The sequence below is a fragment of the Pinus tabuliformis genome, chromosome 5_2, assembly GCF_031772625.1.
Source record: "Pinus tabuliformis cultivar Carrire ecotype Pingquan chromosome 5_2, CPIR1, whole genome shotgun sequence".
NCBI classification, from domain to species: domain Eukaryota; kingdom Viridiplantae; phylum Streptophyta; class Pinopsida; order Pinales; family Pinaceae; genus Pinus; species Pinus tabuliformis.
In genome coordinates this window covers 24,461,677-24,468,619 of record NC_142306.1, presented here as the reverse complement: position 1 = coordinate 24,468,619, position 6,943 = coordinate 24,461,677, and positions in this window count along the sequence as shown.

Below are 6,943 nucleotides of genomic sequence, written 5' to 3'. Positions count from 1 at the left end.
CATGGACACCCTTAAATGACCTGCCCAAACGAGTTTACACTAACGTCCTCAAACGACCTACCTGAATGAGTTGACATGGACACCCTCAAATGGCCTGCACGAATGAGTTTACATAGGCACTCGCATGACCGAAACAAAGGGACAACGGAAAGATAAGCAAACGAGCTGCACGAATGTGCACAAAGCCCACCCCGAGTCACAACTTAGCATTTTTGATACGGGCTTGTGTGCCTGGGTGTTCCCTTAGAATGAACGACCTGACCAAACGAGTTTACATGAATTCCCTCGCCTGACCTGCCCAAAAAATTTTACACGGACACCCTCGCACAACCCTTCCAAACGAGTTTACACGAACACCCCCAAACAACCCGCCTGAATAACCCACACAAACGAGTTTACATGGATTCCCTCAAACAACGCATCAGAATGACCCACCTGAATGAGTTTACATAGTCGCCCTCAAACAACCTGCCCAAACGTATTTACATGGGCGCCCACAATACCGAAACGAAGGCACAAGGGAGAGTCAAGTAAACAAGCTGTATGAACGTACACAAAGCCCACCTTGGGTCACAACTTAGCATTTTTTATACGGGCTAGTGTGCTTTGGCGTGCCCTCACACTAAATGACCCGTGCAAATGAGTTTACACAAACGCCCTCGCCCGACCCACCCGAATGAGTTTACACAGATGCCCTCACTTGACCTGGCTAAACGACCCACCCGAACAAGTTTACCCAGACGCCCTCAAACGACCCGCCTGAATGACCCCCCTGAATGAGTTGACATGGACACCCTTAAACGACTCACCCAAATGACCTGCTCGAACACGTTGACATGAATTCCCTCAAACGACTTGCCCAAACCGGTTAACATGGTCACCACATGACTGGAACGAAGGCACAAGGAAGAGCCAGGAAAAGGAGCTGCACAAACATGCACAAAGCCCACATGGGTCACACCTTGGCATTTTTGATACGAGCTTGTGTGCTTGGGTGCACCCTCACATTGAACGACTTGACCAAACGAGTTTACAGACACCCTCGCCCGAAAAGCCAAAACGAGTTTGCACGGAAGCCCTCATCGGACCCGCCTGAACGACCTGCACAAATGAGTTTACACAGATGCCCTCAAATGACCCGATCAAATGAGTTGACACAGATGCCCTCAAACGACCTACCCGAACGAGTTTACATGGGTGCCCACATGACCAAAACAAAGGGAGAACGGAGAACTAGGCAAACGAGCTACACGAACATGCACAAAGCCCACCCCGGGTCACAACTTAGCATTCTTGATATGGGCTCGTGTGCCTGGGCATGTTCTCTCACTAATGACCCGACCAAATGAGTTTACATGGACACCCTCGCCCAACCTGTCTGAACAAGTTTACACGGACACCCTCGTCCAACCCACCCGAATGAGTTTACATGAATGCCTTCGCCCAACGTGCCCGAACGACCTGCCCAAACGTGTTTACATGGATGCCCTTAAACGACCCGCCCGAACGAGTTGACATGGACGCCCTCAAATGAACCACTCAAATGAGTTTACATGGGTGCCCACATGACTGAAACGAAGGGACAAGGGAGAGCCAGGCAAACGAGCTGCACAAACGTGGATAAAGCCCACTCTGAGTCACAACTTAGTATTTTTGATATGGGCTCGTGTGCCCGGGTGCACCCTCACATTGAACGACTCGACCAAATGAGTTTACACGGACACCCTCGCTCAACCTGCCTGAACTAGTTTACATAAATGCCCTCGCACAACCCACCTGAACGTGTTTACACGAAAGCCCTCACCTGACTCGAAAGACCTACCCTAATGAGTTTACAAGGATGCCCTCAAATGCTTGTCCGAATAAGTTTACACGGACGTCCTCAAACGACCCTCCTGAATGAGTTTACATGGACGCCCTAAAACGACCCACCCGAATGGTTTGACACAGACACCCTCAAACAACCCGCCTGAACTAGTTTACATTGGTACCCACATGACTAAAACGAAGGGACAAGGGAGAGCTAGGCAAACAAGCTGCACGAACGTGCACAAAGCCCACCCCGGGTCACAACTTAGCATTTTTTATTTAGGCTTGTGTGCTTGGGTGCACCCTCACACTAAACGACCCAACCGAACGATTTTACACGGACGCCCTCGCTCGACCCACCCGAATGAGGTTACATGAACGCCCTCACTTGACCCACTCGAATGAGTTTACATGGACAACCTTAAATGACCTGCTTGAACGACCCGCCCAAACAAGTTTACATAGATGCCCTCAAATGACCTACCTAAACGACCTGCCCAAACAAGTTTACATGGATGCCCTCAAACGACCTGCCCAAACAATTTGACACGGACGACCTCAAACAACCTACCCGAACAAGTTTACATGGGCACCCACATGACCGAAATGAAGGCACAAGGAAGAGTCGGGAAAACGTGCTACAAGAACGTGCACAAATCCCACCTCGGGTCATAACTCAACATTTTTTATATGGGCTCGTGTGCACGGGCGCACCCTCACACTGAATAACCCACCCAAATGAGTTCACACGAATGCCCTCCCCCAACCCATCCAACCCACCCAAACAATTACACGAACGTCCTCCCCCAACCCACCTGAACGACTCGGCCAAACGAGTTTACATAGATGCCCTCAAATGACCCACCCATACGAGTTGACACGGATGCCCTCAAACGACTCGCACGAATGAGTTGACACGGACGCCCTCAAACGACTCACCTGAACGAACTGGCTGAACAAGTTTACATAGACACCCTCAAATGACCCGCCTGAACGAGTTTACATGAATGCCCTCGAATGACCTGCCTGAACGAGTTTACATGGATGCCCTCAAACGACCCACCCAAACGAGTTTACACGAACACCCTCAAAAGACCTGCCTAGACGAGTTTAGATGGGCACCCACACTACCGAAACAAAGGCATAAGGGAGAGCCAAGCAAGCGAGCTACAAAATGTGCACAAAGCCCACCCTAGGTCACAACTTAGCATTTTTGATACAGGCTCATGTGCCCAAGTGTGCCTTCACACTGAATGACATGACCGAACGAGTTTACGCAGATGCCCTCAGATGACCCTCCCGAATGATTTTACATGGAAAATGACCCACCTAAATGATTTTACATGGGAAACAACTCACCCAAACAAGTTTACATGACCACCTTCAAACGACTCGCCCGAACGTGTTTACATAGGCGCCCTCAAATGACCTGCCCGAACGAGTTTACATGGGTGGCCTAAAACAACCTGCCTAAACGAGTTTACGTGGGTGCCCTCCAACAACTCGTTCGAACAAGTTTACACGGCCACCCTCAAACAACCCACTTGAATGAGTTTACATGGTAAACGACCTTCCCGAACGAGTTTACACAGGCGCCCTCAAACGACCCGCCCGAATGCGTTTACACAGAAAATGACCCTCAAACGACCCACCCAAATGATTTTACATGGAAAATGACCCTCCAGAACAAGTTTACAAAGGTGCCCTAAAACGACCCGCCTGAATGATTTTAAATGGAAAATGACTCACCCGAACGAGTTTAAATGGGCACCCTCAAATGACCTGCCCGAATGAGTTTACATGACAGATGACCCTCCCGAACACACTTACACAGGTAAACGACCTACCCAAACATGTTTACATGGGCAAATGACCTACCTGAACGAGTTTACATGGAAAACAACCCGCCCGAACGAGTGTACATGGGCTCTAACACATGACCAAAACAAAGGCACAAGGGAGAGTCGGGAAAACAGGTCGCACGAACATGAGCAAAGCCCACCCCTGGTCACAAATTAGCATTTTTGATATGGCCACGTGTGCCTTGGGTGCCCTCACATGACACAACACGACCCGACCCGACTCGAACCACCCTAATGCTTTTGTACGAGCACCCACACATGACAGATCCCGATCCGCACAAACGAAATTTGGGGTTTCCATGGTGCACAAACCAAATGAAATTTTGGGTTTCCATGGGTGCACGACCCAAACGAAGGCACGAGGGAGTGTTTGGAAAATGGGCCGCATGAATGTGCAGACGACATAAGGGTGGTCACGACTTAGCCTTTTTGGCATGGCCACCCGTGCCTGGGCACCCACACATTGCACGACACGACCCGACCGGCCCTTGGCAAGCCAACCCAACTCGCCCGAACATGATTGCATGGGCACCCACACATGACATGACATGACCCAACCCAAACAAAATTCAGGGTTTCCATGGGTGCACAACCTAAATGAAATTTGGGGTTTCCATCAGTGCACAACCCGAACGAAGGCGCAAGGGAGCGTCGAGTAAATGAGCCGCATGAACATGTAGAAGGCACACATGGGACCATGAATTAGCATTTTTGGCACTGCCACGTGTGCTCGAGCACCGACGCATGGCACAACCCTACCGGCCCGCATGAAATTTGGGGTTTCCATGGGTGCACGACCTGAACGAAGGCACGAGGGAGAATCAGGAAAATAGGTTGCATGAACGTGTAGAAGGCACACAGGTAGTCATGTCTTAGCATTCTTTTCATGGCCACATGTTCCCAAGCACCCACACACGGCACGACATGACCTGACCTGACTCACCTAAACGCGTTTGCACGGGCACCTACACAAGACACGACCTGACCCGCCCAAATGAAATTTGGAGTTTCCATGTGAATGGCTCGAATGAAATTTGGGGTTTCCATGCGTGCATGACCTGAACGAAGGCATGAGGGAGAGTCATTCAAACAGGTCACACGAACGTGCAAAAGACACATGGGTGGTGACGACTTAGAATTTTTGGCATAGCCACATGTGCTCGGGCACCCACACACGACACAGCCGACTCGCCCTGTGTGAGCCGACCTGACCAAATGAAATTTGGGGTTTTCATGGGTGCATGACCCGAATAAAGGCACGAGGGAGCTTTGGCAAATGGGCCACACAAACGTGCAGAAGACACATGGGCGGTCACAACTTATCATTTTCGGCACGACCACGTGTGCCCAGGCACCCGCACACGACATGGCACGGCACGACCTGGCTTGCCTGAACGAAATTTGCGGTTTGAAGGGGTGCATGACCCAAATGAAGGCACGAGAGTAGGAATATCTTTGACTCTAATACATAAATATACCTAGTGTAACATGCCCTTAAGGTCTTCAACATTTTCTTTTGACTCTTTGACTCACCTATAACACTTAAAATGTGCTAGGCCTATTTCAATGAGCAAGAAACTCAATGATAATATAATATATATATATATATATATATATATATATATATATATATATATATATATATATATATATATATATATATTTCTTTTCTTGAATAAATACAAATATCAAAAGTACATTTATGAAGACCAAACCTAGTTACACTTTCATCAACACCCCCTCTTAACTAGGGAGGTATTCATCAATCATTACAAGGCGTTTGGATATTTTTCAATCTTGAATAATTCACATAAGAGAAACTGGATTGGCAACCCATTTGTTATAGCATCATATTAGCCAACATTTTTCATAGCAAGGCTTTGACTAACAACTTTATCTCTCATAAGATCAAAGCACAATGCTGTTAAGGCCAATGGCTTATAAACACCTTAGTCATTGTCTCTCAAGGTACATACCCACCCAGGTGTTCCCTGAGTATGACCTTCTAGGACAATTCTTGTCTTGCATTGCCAGCCCTCAAAGAATATTGCTCCTCTTGCCTACTCTTGTCTTGGATGCCCTACACATCCTCAAAGAGCATTAGATGACAAATGATTAACCAATCCTCCCATTCTTTCTTGTCAAGTGAAGACAGGAATGTTGTGTCTATCTGTTCCCCTTGATTGAGGAAGACATGCCCAAGTTTTCTCTGACAAGGAACTTTCCCAAGCTCCTTTGTATTTGGGAACTTGTTATAACTCCCTCTTAGCTAGGGACTTGTCCATTCATCAACAATGTCTTCTTCGTGGGTCCTTTAGCTGCTTGATCTCCTTCTTTCCTTCGATGTCATGAAGTCTTTGTTTGAACTTCTTCTTGGCAGGGTACCAGCCATTGATCACTTTCCCTCCTGGTTTGTCATTTCATTGCTCCATTTGTGGAAAGTGGCCTTCTTGATATATATCAAATCCTTTTTTCCATCTAGCTACTACTTTTTCATCTTGTCTATCCTTCATAATACTTATCACATGGATGCTTAGTTGTACTTTCTTGTTCCCGTACTTTGATTTAGTGGCCCCTCGTGACTTTATTGTGATATTTCTTCAACATCAAATGGTGCTTTTGTTGGTTGGCATATTCATCATGACATATTTGTAGAGTTGAATAAGCTATCTGCACCTTACTATCTCCAAGGCCTTCGTAGGTGTCAAGGGTTCTTTGATATTTTTCTTCCTTTGTCAGAGTTGCCATGCCTTCTTTCGAGAGATGTTGAGGAATCTTGTCAAATAGTTATTCTTTGTGACCATGATGTTCTTCACATGCTTGATCTCTTTCTTCATTTACTTCTTCTTGGATTTATTAATCAACCACCTTATACTCCTTATGAGAGCACTTCTTCATGTTGACCTTTACTCCATTGTAGTACATACCTTCGAGCATATCAATGGCAAAAGAGATCCTTTTATTCTTGATCATGATTCTATAACTTTTCCCATGACCCAATATATATGATGACATGACTTAAACTTTGGTGCATACATACCTCATCTTGATTATTCTTTTATCATCTCAGCTTTATTTGATAGTCCTCCTCGATTGGTGTAGCCTTTCTTTCTTCATCTGCTCTCGCCTGTATATAATCCTTTCTTGAATCCCATAAATGGGACTCCCAATGAGACATCTAACCCCTTATGTACGAACCTTATTTGAAGATTCTATCAGAGGATCTTGAAGACCCTTACCTTGCAAATGTTTCTTCCTTCGATCATGGAGGC